Source organism: Chiloscyllium plagiosum, unplaced genomic scaffold (genome assembly GCF_037043375.1).
Source record: "Chiloscyllium plagiosum isolate Xiang-an unplaced genomic scaffold, Cpla_swu_hap1 HiC_scaffold_9, whole genome shotgun sequence".
In the NCBI taxonomy this organism is placed as follows: domain Eukaryota; kingdom Metazoa; phylum Chordata; class Chondrichthyes; order Orectolobiformes; family Hemiscylliidae; genus Chiloscyllium; species Chiloscyllium plagiosum.
In genome coordinates this window covers 102,007,355-102,028,336 of record NW_028270147.1, presented here as the reverse complement: position 1 = coordinate 102,028,336, position 20,982 = coordinate 102,007,355, and the positions used below count along the sequence as shown (strand labels likewise).

The 20,982-nt window shown below is 58.6% G+C and overlaps 1 long non-coding RNA gene across 4 annotated transcripts in view; it reads left to right on the top strand.

Annotated features, from left to right (window-relative positions):
• The first annotated feature begins 864 nt into the window (after positions 1-864).
• LOC148149216 (uncharacterized) overlaps positions 865-20,982 on the top strand; it is a 66,652-nt gene continuing 46,534 nt past the window's right edge. For 3 of the 4 annotated variants that reach the window (XR_015758229.1, XR_015758231.1, XR_015758228.1), the window contains exon 1: positions 865-1,000. This is a non-coding gene — a long non-coding RNA (uncharacterized LOC148149216). Of the gene's footprint in view, positions 1,001-1,087; positions 1,429-20,982 lie in introns of those variants that run through there. The other variant, XR_015758230.1, reaches the window with a different exon arrangement.

The window sequence follows — 20,982 nt, the reverse complement described above, 5'->3', positions numbered from 1 at the left end:
AACCTTAACACTATGGCAGTCCCAGCCAATGTTTGGAAAATTAAAATACCGTACCCTACCATGACAACATTCTTTACATATATTTGAGATCTCTCTACATATTTGGTTCTGCTTCCTTCTCACTATTGAGGCAGCACGGTGTTACAGTGGTTAGCACTGCTGCCTCACAGCACCAGAGACCTGGGTTCAATTCCTGCCTCAGGCGACTGACTGTGTGGACTTTGCACATTCTTCCCGTGTCTGTGTGGGTTTCCTCCCACAGTCCAAAGAGGTGCAGGTCAGGTGAATTGCCCATGCTTAATTGCCCATAGTGTCAGGTGAAGGGGTAAATGTATGAGTGGGTTGCTCTTCGGAGGGTCGGTGTGGACTCGTTGGGCCGAAGGGCCTGTTTCCACACTGTAAGTAATCTAACCCAATTGAGGGGCCTACAGTACAATCCCATCAAGTTGCTATCTGGAAATCTAAATCCATGGCAAAGTATTTGCCCCCTCCCTAATCTCCAGCACATGATGCTCCTTCAGAGACACCTTCTAAGTTGGTGAACCGTGATTTCCATTCCCCAAAGTCCCCTTAACCTTCAGCTTTCCCCCATAAGGACTGAATTCTAACAACCTCTAACGAGAGTTTCACCCGTTAACCCTCAACCCCACCTTTCCCCCTCAGTGACCTGCCTTCTCTCTCACATTGACACCAGTTGGAGTAGCAGCAGCAGACGGGAGGGAATCATTCCCCCACCCCCCCAGACTCGAACACAGCCAGTTGGGGAAAGTTCGGCGATGAAACGTCAGGCTACAGTCGAAGCTCAGGGAGTGTTGTGTTGTGTCACCCTCTTACCGGGACAGGCCTGGACCTACCTGTGGGAGGCCGCAATCTGGAACACGTTGTCGGAACCCCCAGCACAAGGCTCTGTGCTGCCTGCCCCGGGAGGGAGAGGCTCAGCTCAGCTCAGCCCGGCGTGTGGGGGGAGGCAGGTCCGAACGCACTTCCCTCCTACTCCCAGGTAGTTATCATCTGAGCACTGGCTGGAGGAGCGGGTCTCGCCTCTTTCTCTTTCCGCCGAGTATCAGAGCCCCCACTGTGGTCAGTAAGTTTGATGCCTTCACAACTGACGTCAAAGATCACACAGTGACTAAAACTTCCTGTTTATTTAAGCAATTGCTCGTTAAAGCCAGCCTTGTGGCGAGAGAGAGAGAGAGAGAAAAAAACTTTGTTCAACTCCCTGGACCCGATGAGAAAGTGACTCTCATTCTGCTTGTAATTTCTGACATGGAGGACTATTTTTAGCCAGTCTGTGCTAACTTTAGATACCAAGGGGCTCGGCTTAAACTCACAACACACTCCCAAGAGGCACTGAGTATTTTTAAGACAAGCCAGAACGCCGGTGGTGCTGAGATGACTGCAGTGTGTTGGAATTTACCTCCTGGCTGGGTAGGACCTGGGGAGAAGTGTAAAAGATCTGGTTGAGTTAGTGCAGGCGCGTACTTGTCTCAGAGCAGCAGCCGAGTGATTTGAACAATCTCCCTTTCACACAGCCTGATGGGTGGGTGGAAGGAGGGGGGTCCACAAAGGGACGGGCGAGGTACACGCTGAACACACCTCAGGGGGAAGTTAAAAAAAGAAGCAGGAAGGGAAGAGAGGGATTGGACAGGAGGGGAGAGGCTGCAATAGCAGGGACACAGCGCAGAGCGAGAGGCAGAGACGTGGGAGAGAGAAACACAGCAGGGATGGGGGGAGAGACACACACAGCAGAGATGGGGGAGAGAGAGGCACACAGCAGAGATGGGGGGAGAGGGGCACACAGCAGAGATGGGGGGGGAGAGAGAGACACACAGCAGAGATGGGGGGAGAGACACACACAGCAGAGATGGGGGGAGAGAGAGGCACACAGCAGAGATGGGGGAGAGAGAGGCACACACAGCAGAGATGGGGGAGAGAGAGAGACACACAGCAGAGATGGGGAGAGAGAGACACACACAGCAGAGATGGGGGAGAGAGAGAGACACACAGCAGAGATGGGGGAGAGAGAGAGAGACACACAGCAGAGATGGGGGAGAGAGAGAGACACACAGCAGAGATGGGGGGGAGAGAGAGAGACACACAGAGCAGAGATGGGGGAGAGAGAGAGACACACAGCAGAGATGGGGGAGAGAGAGAGAGACACACAGCAGAGATGGGGGAGAGAGAGAGAGACACACAGCAGAGATGGGGGAGAGAGAGACACACAGCAGAGATGGGGGAGAGAGAGACACACAACAGAGATGGGGGGAGAGAGAGGCACACACAGCAGAGATGGGGAGAGAGAGACACACACAGCAGAGATGGGGGAGAGAGAGACACACACAGCAGAGATGGGGGAGAGAGAGAGACACACAGCAGAGATGGGGGAGAGAGAGAGACACACAGCAGAGATGGGGGAGAGAGAGAGACACACAACAGAGATGGGGGGAGAGAGAGACACACACAACAGAGATGGGGGAGAGAGAGACACACAGCAGAGATGGAGAGAGAGAGACACACAGCAGAGATGGGGGGAGAGAGAGGCACACACAGCAGAGATGGGGGGAGAGAGAGACACACACAGCAGAGATGGGGGGAGAGAGAGACACACACAGCAGAGATGGGGGAGAGAGAGAGACACACAGCAGAGATGGGGGAGAGAGAGAGACACACAGCAGAGATGGGGGAGAGAGAGAGACACACAGCAGAGATGGGGGAGAGAGAGAGACACACAACAGAGATGGGGGGAGAGAGAGGCACACACAGCAGAGATGGGGAGAGAGAGAGACACACACAACAGAGATGGGGGGAGAGAGAGACACACACAACAGAGATGGGGGGAGAGAGAGACACACACAGCAGAGATGGGGGGAGAGAGACACACAGCAGAGATGGGGGAGAGAGAGAGACACACAACAGAGATGGGGGGAGAGAGAGGCACACACAGCAGAGATGGGGGGAGAGAGACACACAGCAGAGATGGGGGAGAGAGAGACACACACAACAGAGATGGGGGGAGAGAGAGACACACAGCAGAGATGGGGGGAGAGAGAGACACACACAGCAGAGATGGGGGAGAGAGAGAGACACACAGCAGAGATGGGGGAGAGAGAGAGACACACAGCAGAGATGGGGGAGAGAGAGAGACACACAGCAGAGATGGGGGAGAGAGAGAGAGACACAACAGATATGGGGGGAGAGAGAGGCACACACAGCAGAGATGGGGAGAGAGAGACACACACAACAGAGATGGGGGGAGAGAGAGACACACACAGCAGAGATGGGGAGAGAGACACACACAACAGAGATGGGGGGAGAGAGAGACACACACAGCAGAGATGGGGGAGAGAGAGAGACACACAGCAGAGATGGGGGAGAGAGAGAGACACACAGCAGAGATGGGGGAGAGAGAGAGACACACAGCAGAGATGGGGGAGAGAGAGAGACACACAGCAGAGATGGGGGAGAGAGAGAGACACACAGCAGAGATGGGGGGAGAGAGAGGCACACACAGCAGAGATGGGGGAGAGAGGCACACAGCAGAGATGGGGGAGAGAGAGACGCAGCAGAGATGGGGGAGAGAGGCACACAGCAGAGATGGGGGGAGAGAGAGACACACACAGCAGAGATGGGGGGGAGAGAGACACACAGCAGAGATGGGGGGGAGAGAGGCACACACAGCAGAGATGGGGGAGAGAGACACACACAGCAGAGATGGGGGGGAGAGAGACACACAGCAGAGATGGGGGAGAGAGAGGCACACACAGCAGAGATGGGGGAGAGAGACACACAGCAGAGATGGGGAGAGAGAGACGCAGCAGAGATGGGGGAGAGAGGCACACAGCAGAGATGGGGGGCGAGAGAGACACACACAGCAGAGATGGGGGGGAGAGAGACACACAGCAGAGATGGGGGGGAGAGAGGCACACACAGCAGAGATGGGGGAGAGAGACACACACAGCAGAGATGGGGGAGAGAGAGACACACACAGCAGAGATGGGGGAGAGAGGCACACAGCAGAGATGGGGGAGAGAGAGGCACACAGCAGAGATGGGGGAGAGAGAGGCACACAGCAGAGATGGGGGAGAGAGACACACACAGCAGAGATGGGGGAGAGAGAGGCACACAGCAGAGATGGGGGGGAGAGAGACACACAGCAGAGATGGGGGAGAGAGAGACACACAGCAGAGATGGGGGAGAGAGAGACACAGCAGAGATGAGGGGAAAGAGGCACACAGCAGAGATGGGGGAGAGAGGCACACAGCAGAGATGGGGGAAGAGAGAGGCACACAGCAGAGATGGGGGAGAGAGAGACACAGCAGAGATGAGGGGAAAGAGGCACACAGCAGAGATGGGGGAGAGAGGCACACAGCAGAGATGGGGGAAGAGAGAGGCACACACAGCAGAGATGGGGGGGAGAGAGACACACACAGCAGAGATGGGGGAAGAGGGAGGCACACAGCAGAGATGGGGGAGAGAGAGAGACACAGCAGAGATGAGGGGAAAGAGGCACACAGCAGAGATGGGGGAGAGAGGCACACAGCAGAGATGGGGGAGAGAGAGAGACACACAGCAGAGATGGGGGAGAGAGGCACACAGCAGAGATGGGGGAGAGAGGCACACAGCAGAGATGGGGGAAGAGAGAGGCACACAGCAGAGATGGGGGAGAGAGAGACACAGCAGAGATGAGGGGAAAGAGGCACACAGCAGAGATGGGGGAGAGAGAGACACAGCAGAGATGAGGGGAAAGAGGCACACAGCAGAGATGGGGGAGAGAGGCACACAGCAGAGATGGGGGAAGAGAGAGGCACACACAGCAGAGATGGGGGGGAGAGAGACACACACAGCAGAGATGGGGGAAGAGGGAGGCACACAGCAGAGATGGGGGAGAGAGAGACACAGCAGAGATGAGGGGAAAGAGGCACACAGCAGAGATGGGGGAGAGAGGCACACACAGCAGAGATGGGGGAGAGAGAGACACACACAGCAGAGATGGGGAGAGAGAGAGACACACAGCAGAGATGGGGGAGAGAGAGGCACACAGCAGAGATGGGGGAGAGAGGCACACAGCAGAGATGGGGGAAGAGAGAGGCACACAGCAGAGATGGGGGGGAGAGAGACACACAGCAGAGATGGGGGAAGAGAGAGGCACACAGCAGAGATGGGGGAGAGAGACACACAGCAGAGATGGGGGAGAGAGACACACAGCAGAGATGGGGGGAGAGAGAGGCACACAGCAGAGATGGGGGAGAGAGAGACACACAGCAGAGATGGGGGAGAGAGAGACACACAGCAGAGATGGGGGAGAGAGAGACACACAGCAGAGATGGGGGAGAGAGACACACACAGCAGAGATGGGGGAGAGGGGCACACAGCAGAGATGGGGGGAAAGAGACACACAGCAGAGATGGGGGGAGAGAGACACACACAGCAGAGATGGGGGAGAGAGAGGCACACACAGCAGAGATGGGGGGAGAGAGAGGCACACAGCAGAGATGGGGGAGAGAGAGAGACACACAGCAGAGATGGGGGGAGAGAGAGGCACACAGCAGAGATGGGGGAGAGAGAGAGGCACACACAGCAGAGATGGGGGAGAGAGAGAGACACACAGCAGAGATGGGGGGAGAGAGAGGCACACAGCAGAGATGGGGGAGAGAGAGAGACACACAGCAGAGATGGGGGGAGAGAGAGGCACACAGCAGAGATGGGGGAGAGAGAGGCACACAGCAGAGATGGGGGAGAGAGAGGCACACAGCAGAGATGGGGGGAGAGAGGCACACAGCAGAGATGGGGGGGAGAGAGAGGCACACAGCAGAGATGGGGGAGAGAGAGGCACACAGCAGAGATGGGGGGAGAGAGAGGCACACAGCAGAGATGGGGGAGAGAGAGGCACACAGCAGAGATGGGGGGAGAGAGACACACACAGCAGAGATGGGGGGAGAGAGAGGCACACAGCAGAGATGGGGGGAGAGAGGCACACAGCAGAGATGGGGGGGAGAGAGAGGCACACAGCAGAGATGGGGGAGAGAGAGGCACACAGCAGAGATGGGGGGAGAGAGAGGCACACAGCAGAGATGGGGGAGAGAGAGGCACACAGCAGAGATGGGGGGAGAGAGACACACACAGCAGAGATGGGGGGAGAGAGAGGCACACAGCAGAGATGGGGGAGAGAGAGGCACACAGCAGAGATGGGGGGAGAGAGGCACACACAGCAGAGATGGGGGGAGAGAGAGGCACACAGCAGAGATGGGGGGAGAGAGAGGCACACAGCAGAGATGGTGGAGAGAGACACACACAGCAGAGATGGGGGAGAGAGACACACACAGCAGAGATGGGGGAAGAGAGAGGCACACAGCAGAGATGGGGGAGAGAGAGGCACACACAGCAGGGATGGGGGAGAGAGACACACACAGCAGAGATGGGGGAGAGAGGCACACAGCAGAGATGGGGGAAGAGAGAGGCACACAGCAGAGATGGGGGAGAGAGAGACACAGCAGAGATGAGGGGAAAGAGGCACACAGCAGAGATGGGGGAGAGAGAGACACAGCAGAGATGAGGGGAAAGAGGCACACAGCAGAGATGGGGGAGAGAGGCACACAGCAGAGATGGGGGAGAGAGAGACACACACAGCAGAGATGGGGAGAGAGAGAGACACACAGCAGAGATGGGGGAGAGAGAGGCACACAGCAGAGATGGGGGAGAGAGGCACACAGCAGAGATGGGGGAAGAGAGAGGCACACAGCAGAGATGGGGGGGAGAGAGACACACAGCAGAGATGGGGGAAGAGAGAGGCACACAGCAGAGATGGGGGAGAGAGACACACAGCAGAGATGGGGGAGAGAGACACACAGCAGAGATGGGGGAGAGAGAGACACACAGCAGAGATGGGGGAGAGAGAGACACACAGCAGAGATGGGGGAGAGAGACACACACAGCAGAGATGGGGGAAAGAGGCACACAGCAGAGATGGGGGGAAAGAGACACACAGCAGAGATGGGGGAGAGAGACACACAGCAGAGATGGGGGAGAGAGAGACACACAGCAGAGATGGGGGAGAGAGAGACACACAGCAGAGATGGGGGAGAGAGACACACACAGCAGAGATGGGGGAGAGGGGCACACAGCAGAGATGGGGGGAGAGAGACACACACAGCAGAGATGGGGGAGAGAGAGGCACACACAGCAGAGATGGGGGGAGAGAGAGGCACACAGCAGAGATGGGGGAGAGAGAGAGACACACAGCAGAGATGGGGGGAGAGAGAGGCACACAGCAGAGATGTGGGAGAGAGAGAGGCACACAGCAGAGATGGGGGAGAGAGAGGCACACAGCAGAGATGGGGGAGAGAGAGGCACACAGCAGAGATGGGGGGGGAGAGAGGCACACAGCAGAGATGGGGGAGAGAGAGGCACACACAGCAGAGATGGGGGGGAGAGAGAGGCACACAGCAGAGATGGGGGAGAGAGAGGCACACACAGCAGGGATGGGGGAGAGAGACACACACAGCAGAGATGGGGGAGAGAGAGACACACAGCAGAGATGGGGGGGAGAGAGAGGCACACACAGCAGAGATGGGGGGGAGAGAGAGGCACACAGCAGAGATGGGGGAGAGAGAGGCACACACAGCAGAGATGGGGGGGAGAGAGAGGCACACACAGCAGAGATGGGGGGGTAGAGAGAGGCACACAGCAGAGATGGGGGGAGAGGCACACACAGCAGAAATGGGGGGGAGAGAGAGGCGCACAGCAGAGATGGGGGAGAGAGACACACAGCAGAGATGGGGGAGAGAGAGAGGCACACAGCAGAGATGGGGGGGAGAGAGAGGCACACACAGCAGAGATGGGGGAGAGAGAGAGACACACAGCAGAGATGGGGAGAGAGAGACACACAGCAGAGATGGGGGGGAGAGAGAGGCACACAGCAGAGATGGGGAGAGAGAGAGACACACAGCAGAGATGGGGGAGAGAGAGGCACACAGCAGAGATGGGGAGAGAGAGAGACACACAGCAGAGATGGGGAGAGAGAGAGACACACAGCAGAGATGGGGGGGGGAGAGAGGCACACAGCAGAGATGGGGGGGGAGAGAGACACACAGCAGAGATGGGGGAGAGAGAGAGACACACAGCAGAGATGGGGGGAGAGACACACAGCAGAGATGGGGGGAGAGAGACACACACAGCAGAGATGGGGGAGAGAGAGGCACACAGCAGAGATGGGGAGAGAGAGAGACACACACAGCAGAGATGGGGAGAGAGAGAGACACACACAGCAGAGATGGGGGGGAGAGACACACAGCAGAGATGGGGAGAGAGAGAGACACACACAGCAGAGATAGGGGAGAGAGACACACACAGCAGAGATGGGGGAGAGAGACACACAGCAGAGATGGGGAGAGAGAGGCACACAGCAGAGATGGGGAGAGAGAGAGACACACAGCAGAGATGGGGGAGAGAGAGGCACAAGGCAGAGATGGGGGGAGAGATACACACACAGCAGAGATGGGGGAGAGAGAGGCACACACAGCAGAGATGGGGGAGAGAGAGGCACACACAGCAGAGATGGGGAGAGAGAGACACACAGCAGAGATGGGGGAGAGAGAGAGAGACACACAGCAGAGATGGGGAGAGAGAGAGACACACAGCAGAGATGGGGAGAGAGAGAGACACACAGCAGAGATGGGGGAGAGAGAGACACACACAGCAGAGATGGGGAGAGAGAGACACACAGCAGAGATGGGGGAGAGAGAGAGAGACACACAGCAGAGATGGGGAGAGAGAGAGACACACAGCAGAGATGGGGAGAGAGAGACACACACAGCAGAGATGGGGGGGGAGAGAGGCACACACAGCAGGGATGGGGGAGAGAGACACACACAGCAGAGATGGGGGAGAGAGAGAGACACACAGCAGAGATGGGGGGGAGAGAGAGGCACACACAGCAGAGATGGGGGGAGAGAGAGACACACAGCAGAGATGGGGGGGGAGAGACACACAGCAGAGATGGGGGGAGAGAGAGACACACACAGCAGAGATGGGGGGAGAGAGAGGCACACAGCAGAGATGGGGGGAGAGAGAGGCACACAGCAGAGATGGGGGGAGAGAGAGACACACACAGCAGAGATGGGGGGATAGAGACACACACAGCAGAGATGGGGGGAGAGAGAGGCACACAGCAGAGATGGGGGAGAGACACACACAGCAGAGATGGGGGGGAGAGAGAGACACACAGCAGAGATGGGGAAAGAGAGAGGCACACAGCAGAGATGGGGGAGAGAGGCACACAGCAGAGATGGGGGGGAGAGAGGCACACAGCAGAGATGGGGAGAGAGAGAGGCACACAGCCGAGATGGGGAGAGAGAGAGGCACACAGCAGAGATGGGGGAGAGAGAGGCACACACAGCAGAGATGGGGGGAGAGAGACACACACAGCAGAGATGGGGAGAGAGAGAGGCACACAGCAGAGATGGGGGGGAGAGAGAGACACAGCAGAGATGGGGGGGGAGGGAGACACACACAGCAGAGATGGGGGAGAGAGAGGCACACAGCAGAGATGGGGGGAGAGAGGCACACACAGCAGAGATGGGGGGAGAGAGAGACACACAGCAGAGATGGGGGGAGAGAGAGACACACAGCAGAGATGGGGGGGGAGGGAGACACACACAGCAGAGATGGGGGAGAGAGAGGCACACAGCAGAGATGGGGAGAGAGAGGGACACACAGCAGAGATGGGGGGGGAGGGAGACACACACAGCAGAGATGGGGGAGAGAGAGGCACACAGCAGAGATGGGGAGAGAGAGGGACACACAGCAGAGATGGGGGGGGAGGAAGACACACACAGCATAGATGGGGGAGAGAGAGGCACACAGCAGAGATGGGGAGAGAGAGGGACACACAGCAGAGATGGGGGGGGAGGGAGACACACACAGCAGAGATGGGGGAGAGAGAGGCACACACAGCAGAGATGGGGGGAGAGAGGCACACACAGCAGAGATGGGGGGAGAGAGAGACACACAGCAGAGATGGGGGGTGAGAGAGACACACAGCAGAGATGGGGGAGAGAGAGGGACACACAGCAGAGATGGGGGGGGGAGAGAGACACACACAGCAGAGATGGGGGAGAGAGGCACACACAGCAGGGATGGGGGGAGAGAGAGGCACACAGAGCAGAGATGGGGGGAGAGAGAGGCACACAGCAGAGATGGGGGGAGAGAGAGACACACAGCCGAGATGGGGAGAGAGAGAGGCACACACAGCAGAGATGGGGGAGAGAGGCACACACAGCAGAGATGGGGGGAGAGAGAGGCACACAGCAGAGATGGGGTAGAGAGAGACACACAGCCGAGATGGGGAGAGAGAGAGGCACACACAGCAGAGATGGGGGGAGAGAGAGACACACAGCAGAGATGGGGGAGAGAGAGACACACAGCAGAGATGGGGGGAGAGAGAGACACACAGCAGAGATGGGGGGAGAGAGAGACACACAGCAGAGATGGGGGGAGAGAGAGGCACACACAGCAGAGATGGGGGGAGAGAGAGAGGCACACACAGCAGAGATGGGGGAGAGAGAGAGGCACACACAGCAGAGATGGGGGGTGAGAGACACACACAGCAGAGATGGGGGAAGAGAGAGGCACACACAGCAGAGATGGGGGAGAGAGAGGCACACAGCAGAGATGGGGGAAGAGAGAGGCACACACAGCAGAGATGGGGGGAGAGAGAGAGGCACACACAGCAGAGATGGGGGGGAGAGGGGCACACACAGCAGAGATGGGGGAGAGAGAGGCACACAGCAGAGATGGGGGAAGAGAGAGGCACACACAGCAGAGATGGGGGGAGAGAGAGAGACACACACAGCAGAGATGGGGGAGAGAGGCACACAGCAGAGATGGGGGAAGAGAGACACACACAGCAGAGATGGGGGGAGAGAGAGAGACACACACAGCAGAGATGGGGGAGAGAGGCACACAGCAGAGATGGGGGAAGAGAGAGGCACACACAGCAGAGATGGGGGAGAGAGAGGCACACAGCAGAGATGGGGGAAGAGAGACACACACAGCAGAGATGGGGGGAGAGAGAGAGACACACACAGCAGAGATGGGGGAGAGAGGCACACAGCAGAGATGGGGGAAGAGAGAGGCACACACAGCAGAGATGGGGGGGAGAGAGACACACACAGCAGAGATGGGGGAAGAGGGAGGCACACAGCAGAGATGGGGGAGAGAGAGACACAGCAGAGATGAGGGGAAAGAGGCACACAGCAGAGATGGGGGAGAGAGGCACACAGCAGAGATGGGGGAGAGAGAGAGACACACAGCAGAGATGGGGAGAGAGAGAGACACACAGCAGAGATGGGGGAGAGAGAGGCACACAGCAGAGATGGGGGAGAGAGGCACACAGCAGAGATGGGGGAAGAGAGAGGCACACAGCAGAGATGGGGGGGAGAGAGACACACAGCAGAGATGGGGGAAGAGAGAGGCACACAGCAGAGATGGGGGAGAGAGACACACAGCAGAGATGGGGGAGAGAGACACACAGCAGAGATGGGGGAGAGAGAGACACACAGCAGAGATGGGGGAGAGAGACACACACAGCAGAGATGGGGGAGAGAGACACACAGCAGAGATGGGGGGAAAGAGACACACAGCAGAGATGGGGGGAGAGAGACACACAGCAGAGATGGGGGAGAGAGACACACACAGCAGAGATGGGGGAAGAGAGAGGCACACAGCAGAGATGGGGGGAGAGAGAGGCACACACAGCAGAGATGGGGGAGAGAGACACACACAGCAAAGATGGGGGAAGAGAGAGGCACACACAGCAGAGATGGGGGAAGAGAGAGACACACAGCAGAGATGGGGGGAGAGAGAGAGGCACACAGCAGAGATGGGGGGAGAGAGAGAGGCACACACAGCAGAGATGGGGGAGAGAGAGACACACACAGCAGAGATGGGGGGAGAGAGAGACACACAGCAGAGATGGGGGGTAGAGAGAGACACACAGCAGAGATGGGGGAGAGAGACACACAGCAGAGATGGGGGAGAGAGACACACAGCAGAGATGGGGGAGAGAGAGGCACACACAGCAGAGATGGGGGGAGAGAGAGACACACACAGCAGAGATGGGGGGGAGAGAGAGACACACACAGCAGAGATGGGGGAGAGAGAGACAAACACAGCAGAGATGGGGGGAGAGAGAGACACACAGCAGAGATGGGGGGTAGAGAGAGACACACAGCAGAGATGGGGGAGAGAGACACACAGCAGAGATGGGGGAGAGAGACACACAGCAGAGATGGGGGAGAGAGAGGCACACACAGCAGAGATGGGGGGAGAGAGAGACACACACAGCAGAGATGGGGGGGAGAGAGAGACACACAGCAGAGATGGGGGGTAGAGAGAGACACACAGCAGAGATGGGGGAGAGAGACACACACAGCAGAGATGGGGGAGAGAGAGACACACAGCAGAGATGGGGGGTAGAGAGAGACACAGAGCAGGGATGGGGGGAGAGAGACACACACAGCAGAGATGGGGGAGAGAGAGACACACAGTAGGGATGGGGGGAGAGAGACACACACAGCAGAGATGGGGGGGAGAGAGACACACACAGCAGAGATGGGGGAGAGGGGCACACACAGCAGAGATGGGGGAGAGGGGCACACACAGCAGAGATGGGGGAGAGAGAGGCACACAGCAGAGATGGGGGAGAGGGGCACACACAGCAGAGATGGGGGAGAGAGGCACACAGCAGAGATGGGGGAGAGAGGCACACACAGCAGAGATGGGGGAGAGAGACACACAGCAGAGATGGGGGGGAGAGGCACACACAGCAGAGATGGGGGAGAGAGACACACAGCAGAGATGGGGGAGAGAGACACACAGCAGATATGGGGGGGAGAGAGACACACAGCAGAGATGGGGGAGAGAGAGACACACAGCAGAGATGGGGGAGAGAGAGACACACAGCAGATATGGGGGGGAGAGAGACACACAGCAGAGATGGGGGAGAGAGAGACACACAGCAGAGATGGGGGGAGAGGGGCACACACAGCAGAGATGGGGGGAGAGGGGCACACACAGCAGAGATGGGGGAGAGGGGCAGACGCAGCAGAGATGGGGGAGAGAGGCACACAGCAGAGATGGGGGAGAGAGACACACACAGCAGAAATGGGGGAGAGGGGCACACAGCAGAGATGGGGGGGAGAGAGACACACAGCAGAGATGGGGGAGAGAGACACACACAGCAGAGATGGGGGAGAGAGAGACACACAGTAGGGATGAGGGAGAGAGAGAGACACACACAGCAGAGATGGGGGGGAGAGGCACACACAGCAGGGATGGGGGGAGAGAGACACACACAGCAGAGATGGGGGAGAGAGAGACACACAGTAGGGATGGGGGGAGAGAGACACACACAGCAGAGATGGGGGGGAGAGAGACACACAGCAGAGATGGGGGAGAGAGACACACAGCAGAGATGAGGGAGAGAGGCACACAGCAGAGATGAGGGAGAGAGGCACACAGCAGAGATGGGGGGGAGAGAGACACACACAGCAGAGATGGGGGGGAGAGAGACGCACAGCAGAGATGGGGAAGAAAGAGACACACAGCAGAGATGGGGGGAGAGAGACGCACAGCAGAGATGGGGAAGAAAGACACACACAGCAGAGATGAGGGAGAGAGGCACACAGCAGAGATGGGGGAGAGAGACACACAGCAGAGATGAGGGAGAGAGGCACACAGCAGAGATGGGGGGGAAGAGAGACACATAGCAGAGATGAGGGAGAGAGGCACACAGCAGAGATGAGGGAGAGAGGCACACAGCAGAGATGGGGGAGAGGGGCACACAGCAGAGATGAGGGAGAGAGGCACACAGCAGAGATGGGGGAGAGGGGCACACAGCAGAGATGAGGGAGAGAGGCACATAGCAGAGATGGGGGAGAGAGACACACAGCAGAGATGAGGGAGAGAGGCACACAGCAGAGATGGGGGAGAGAGAGACACACAGTAGGGATGGGGGGAGAGAGACACACACAGCAGAGATGGGGGGGAGAGAGACACACACAGCAGAGATGGGGGGAGAGAGAGGCACACACAGCAGAGATGGGGGGAGAGAGAGGCACACACAGCAGAGATGGGGGGAGAGAGACACACAGCAGAGATGGGGGAGAGAGACACACAGCAGAGATGAGGGAGAGAGGCACACAGCAGAGATGAGGGAGAGAGGCACACACAGCAGAGATGGGGGGGAGAGAGACACACACAGCAGAGATGGGGGGGAGAGAGACGCACAGCAGAGATGGGGAAGAAAGAGACACACAGCAGAGATGGGGGGAGAGAGACACACAGCAGAGATGGGGGAGAGAGACACACAGCAGAGATGAGGGAGAGAGGCACACAGCAGAGATGAGGGAGAGAGGCACACACAGCAGAGATGGGGGGGAGAGAGACACACACAGCAGAGATGGGGGGGAGAGAGACGCACAGCAGAGATGGGGAAGAAAGACACACACAGCAGAGATGAGGGAGAGAGGCACACAGCAGAGATGGGGGAGAGAGACACACAGCAGAGATGAGGGAGAGAGGCACACAGCAGAGATGAGGGAGAGAGGCACACAGCAGAGATGGGGGGGAGAGAGACACACAGCAGAGATGAGGGAGAGAGGCACACAGCAGAGATGAGGGAGAGAGGCACACAGCAGAGATGGGGGAGAGGGGCACACAGCAGAGATGAGGGAGAGAGGCACACAGCAGAGATGAGGGAGAGAGGCACACAGCAGAGATGAGGGAGAGAGGCACACAGCAGAGATGGGGGAGAGAGGCACACAGCAGAGATGGGGGAGAGAGACACACAGCAGAGATGGGGGAGAGAGAGGGACACAGCAGAGATGGGGGAGAGAGGCACACAGCAGAGATGGGGGAGAGAGACACACAGCAGAGATGGGGGAGAGAGAGGGACACAGCAGAGATGGGGGAGAGAGGCACACAGCAGAGATGAGGGAGAGAGGCACACAGCAGAGATGGGGGAGAGAGACACACAGCAGAGATGGGGGAGAGAGAGGGACACAGCAGAGATGGGGGAGAGAGGCACACAGCAGAGATGAGGGAGAGAGGCACACAGCAGAGATGGGGGAGAGAGACACACAGCAGAGATGAGGGAGAGAGGCACACAGCAGAGATGAGGGAGAGAGGCACACAGCAGAGATGGGGGGGAGAGAGACACACAGCAGAGATGAGGGAGAGAGGCACACAGCAGAGATGAGGGAGAGAGGCACACAGCAGAGATGGGGGAGAGGGGCACACAGCAGAGATGAGGGAGAGAGGCACACAGCAGAGATGGGGGAGAGAGACACACAGCAGAGATGGGGGAGAGAGAGGGACACAGCAGAGATGGGGGAGAGAGGCACACAGCAGAGATGGGGGGAGAGAGGCACACAGCAGAGATGGGGGAGAGAGACACACAGCAGAGATGGGGGAGAGAGGCACACAGCAGAGATGAGGGAGAGAGGCACACAGCAGAGATGGGGGAGAGAGGCACACAGCAGAGATGAGGGAGAGAGGCACACAGCAGAGATGAGGGAGAGAGGCACACAGCAGAGATGAGGGAGAGAGGCACACAGCAGAGATGGGGGGGAGAGAGACACACAGCAGAGATGGGGGAGAGAGAGACACAGCAGAGATGGGGGAGAGAGACACACAGCAGAGATGGGGGAGAGGGGCACACAGCAGAGATGGGGGAGAGAGACACACAGCAGAGATGGGGGAGAGAGACACACAGCAGAGATGGGGGAGAGAGACACACAGCAGAGATGGGGGAGAGGGGCACACACAGCAGAGATGGGGGAGAGAGACACACAGCAGAGATGGGGGGAGAGAGGGACACACAGCAGAGATGGGGTAGAGAGAGACACACACAGCAGAGATGGGGGAGAGAGACACACAGCAGAGATGGGGTAGAGAGAGACACACACAGCAGAGATGGGGGAGAGAGACACACAGCAGAGATGGGGGAGAGAGACACACAGCAGAGATGGGGGAGAGAGAGGGACACAGCAGAGATGGGGGGAGAGAGAGACACACACAGCAGAGATGGGGGAGAGAGAGACACACACAGCAGAGATGGGGGAGAGAGAGACACACAGTAGGGATGGGGGAGAGAGAGGGACACAGCAGAGATGGGGGGAGAGAGAGACACACACAGCAGAGATGGGGGGGAGAGAGGCACACAGCAGAGATGGGGGAGAGGGGCACACAGCAGAGATGGGGGAGAGAGACACACAGTAGGGATGGGGGGAGAGAGGCACACACAGCAGAGATGGGGGAGAGAGAGGCACACAGCAGGGATGGGGGAGAGAGAGAGAGACACACAGCAGAGATGGGGAAGAAAGAGACACACACAGCAGAGATGGGGGAGAGAGAGACACACAGCAGAGATGGGGGGAGAGAGAGGCACAGCAGAGATGGGGGGAGAGAGACGCACAGCAGAGATGGGGGGAGAGAGACGCACAGCAGAGATGGGGGGGGAGAGGCACACAGCAGAGATGGGGGGAGAGAGGCACACAGCAGAGATGGGGGAGAGAGACACACACAGCAGAGATGGGGGGGAGAGAGAGACACACAGCAGAGATGGGGGGAGAGAGAGACACACACAGCAGAGATGGGGGGAGAGAGACACACAGCAGAGATGGGGGGAGAGAGACGCACAGCAGAGATGGGGGGAGAGAGACACACAGCAGAGATGGGGGAGAGAGAGGCACACACAGCAGAGATGGGGGGAGAGAGACACACAGCAGAGATGGGGGGGGAGAGGCACACAGCAGAGATGGGGGGGGAGAGGCACACAGCAGAGATGGGGGGAGAGAGGCACACAGCAGAGATGGGGGGAGAGAGGCACACAGCAGAGATGGGGGGAGAGAGGCACACAGCAGAGATGGGGGAGAGAGAGGCACACAGCAGAGATGGGGGGGAGAGGGGCACACAGCAGAGATGGGGGGAGAGAGGCACACAGCAGAGATGGGGGGAGAGAGGCACACAGCAGAGATGGGGGGGAGAGGGGCACACAGCAGAGATGGGGGGGAGAGGGGCACACAGCAGAGATGGGGGGGAGAGGGGCACACAGCAGAGATGGGGGGAGAGAGGCACACAGCAGAGATGGGGGGAGAGAGGCACACAGCAGAGATGGGGGGGAGAGGGGCACACAGCAGAGATGGGGGAGAGAGAGACACACAGCAGAGATGGGGGGGGGAGAGACGCACAGCAGAGATGGGGGGAGAGAGACACACAGCAGAGATGGGGGGAGAGAGGCACACAGCAGAGATGGGGGGGAGAGGGGCACACAGCAGAGATGGGGGGAGAGAGAGACACACAGCAGAGATGGGGGGGGGAGAGAGACACACAGCAGAGATGGGGGGAGAGAGAGAGGCACACACAGCAGAGATGGGGGGAGAGGGGCACACAGCAGAGATGGGGGGAGAGAGAGGCACACACAGCAGAGATGGGGGGAGAGAGAGACACACAGCAGAGATGGGGGGGGGAGAGAGACACACAGCAGAGATGGGGGAGAGGGGCACACACAGCAGAGATGGGGGGAGAGAGAGACACACAGCAGAGATGGGGGGTAGAGAGAGACACACAGCAGAGATGGGGGAGAGAGACACACAGCAGAGATGGGGGAGAGAGACACACAGCAGAGATGGGGGTAGAGAGAGACACACACAGCAGAGATGGGGGGGAGAGAGACACACAGCAGAGAAGGGGGGTAGAGAGAGACACACAGCAGGGATGGGGGGAGAGAGACACACACAGCAGAGATGGGGGAGAGAGAGACACACAGTAGGAATGGGGGGAGAGAGACACACACAGCAGAGATGGGGGGGAGAGAGACACACACAGCAGAGATGGGGGGGAGAGGCACACACAGCAGAGATGGGGGGAGAGAGAGGCACACACAGCAGAGATGGGGGGAGAGGCACACACAGCAGAGATGGGGGAGAGAGACACACACAGCAGAGATGGGGGAGAGAGAGACACACAGCAGAGATGAGGGAGAGAGAGACACACAGTAGGGATGGGGGGAGAGAGACACACACAGCAGAGATGGGGGGGAGAGAGACACACAGCAGAGATGGGGGGAGAGGGGCACACACAGCAGAGATGGGGGAGAGGGGCACACACAGCAGAGATGGGGGAGAGAGAGGCACACAGCAGAGATGGGGGAGAGGGGCACACACAGCAGAGATGGGGGAGAGGGGCACACACAGCAGAGATGGGGGAGAGGGGCACACACAGCAGAGATGGGGGAGAGGGGCACACACAGCAGAGATGGGGGAGAGAGAGGCACACAGCAGAGATGGGGGAGAGGGGCACACACAGCAGAGATGGGGGAGAGGGGCACACACAGCAGAGATGGGGGAGAGGGGCACACACAGCAGAGATGGGGGAGAGGGGCACACAGCAGAGATGGGGGGTAGAGAGAGGCACACAGCAGAGATGGGGGAGAGAGACACACAGCAGAGATGGGGGAGAGAGACACACAGCAGAGATGGGGGGAGAGAGAGACACACAGCAGAGATGGGGGGAGAGAGAGACACACAGCAGAGATGGGGGAGAGAGAGACACAGCAGAGATGGGGGAGAGGGGCACACACAGCAGAGATGGGGGGAGAGAGAGACACACAGCAGAGATGGGGGGAGAGAGAGACACACAGCAGAGATGGGGGAGAGAGAGACACACAGCAGATATGGGGGGGAGAGAGACACACAGCAGAGATGGGGGAGAGAGAGACACACAGCAGAGATGGGGGGAGAGGGGCACACACAGCAGAGATGGGGGAGAGGGGCAGACGCAGCAGAGATGGGGGAGAGGGGCACACATAGCAGAGATGGGGGAGAGGGGCAGACGCAGCAGAGATGGGGGAGAGAGGCACACAGCAGAGATGGGGGAGAGAGACACACACAGCAGAAATGGGGGAGAGGGGCACACAGCAGAGATGGGGGAGAGAGACACACACAGCAGAGATGGGGGAGAGAGACACACAGCAGAGATGGGGGGAGAGAGAGACACGCAGTAGGGATGAGGGGGAGAGAGAGACACACACAGCAGAGATGGGGGAGAGAGAGACACACAGTAGGGATGAGGGGGAGAGAGAGACACACACAGCAGAGATGGGGGGGAGAGAGACACACACAGCAGGGATGGGGGGAGAGAGACACACAGTAGGGATGGGGGGAGAGAGACACACACAGCAGAGATGGGGGGAGAGAGAGGCACAGCAGAGATGGGGAAGAAAGAGACACACAGCAGAGATGGGGGGAGAGAGACACACACAGCAGGAATGGGGGGAGAGAGACGCACACAGCAGAGATGGGGGGGAGAGAGACGCACAGCAGAGATGGGGAAGAAAGAGACACACAGCAGAGATGAGGGAGAGAGACACACAGCAGAGATGAGGGAGAGAGACACACAGCAGAGATGAGGGAGAGAGGCACACAGCAGAGATGAGGGAGAGAGGCACACAGCAGAGATGGGGAAGAAAGAGACACACAGCAGAGATGAGGGAGAGAGACACACAGCAGAGATGGGGGAGAGAGACACACAGCAGAGATGAGGGAGAGAGGCACACAGCAGAGATGAGGGAGAGAGGCACACAGCAGAGATGGGGGAGAGAGGCACACAGCAGAGATGAGGGAGAGAGGCACACAGCAGAGATGAGGGAGAGAGGCACACAGCAGAGATGGGGGGGAGAGAGACACACAGCAGAGATGAGGGAGAGAGGCACACAGCAGAGATGAGGGAGAGAGGCACACAGCAGAGATGGGGGGGAGAGAGACACACAGCAGAGATGAGGGAGAGAGGCACACAGCAGAGATGGGGGAGAGAGACACACAGCAGAGATGAGGGAGAGAGGCACACAGCAGAGATGAGGGAGAGAGGCACACAGCAGAGATGGGGGAGAGAGACACACAGCAGAGATGGGGGAGAGAGAGGGACACAGCAGAGATGGGGGAGAGAGGCACACAGCAGAGATGAGGGAGAGAGGCACACAGCAGAGATGGGGGAGAGAGACACACAGCAGAGATGAGTGAGAGAGGCACACAGCAGAGATGAGGGAGAGAGGCACACAGCAGAGATGGGGGAGAGAGGCACACAGCAGAGATGAGGGAGAGAGGCACACAGCAGAGATGAGGGAGAGAGGCACACAGCAGAGATGAGGGAGAGAGGCACACAGCAGAGATGAGGGAGAGAGGCACACAGCAGAGATGAGTGAGAGAGGCACACAGCAGAGATGAGGGAGAGAGGCACACAGCAGAGATGGGGGAGAGGGGCACACACAGCAGAGATGGGGGAGAGAGACACACAGCAGAGATGGGGGAGAGAGACACACAGCAGAGATGGGGGGAGAGAGACACACACAGCAGAGATGGGGGAGAGAGAGACACACAGTAGGGATGGGGGGAGAGAGACACACACAGCAGAGATGGGGGGGAGAGAGACACACACAGCAGAGATGGGGGGAGAGAGAGGCACACACAGCAGAGATGGGGGGAGAGAGAGGCACACAGCAGAGATGGGGAAGAAAGAGACACACACAGCAGAGATGGGGGGGAGAGGCACACACAGCAGAGATGGGGGAGAGAGAGACACACAGTAGGGATGGGGGGAGAGAGACACACACAGCAGAGATGGGGGGGAGAGAGACACACACAGCAGAGATGGGGGGAGAGAGAGGCACACACAGCAGAGATGGGGGGAGAGAGAGGCACACAGCAGAGATGGGGAAGAAAGAGACACACACAGCAGAGATGGGGGAGAGAGAGACACACAGTAGGGATGGGGGGAGAGAGACACACACAGCAGAGATGGGGGGGAGAGAGGGACACAGCAGAGATGGGGGAGAGGGGCACACAGCAGAGATGGGGGAGAGAGACACACAGTAGGGATGGGGGGAGAGAGACACACACAGCAGAGATGGGGGAGAGAGAGGCACAG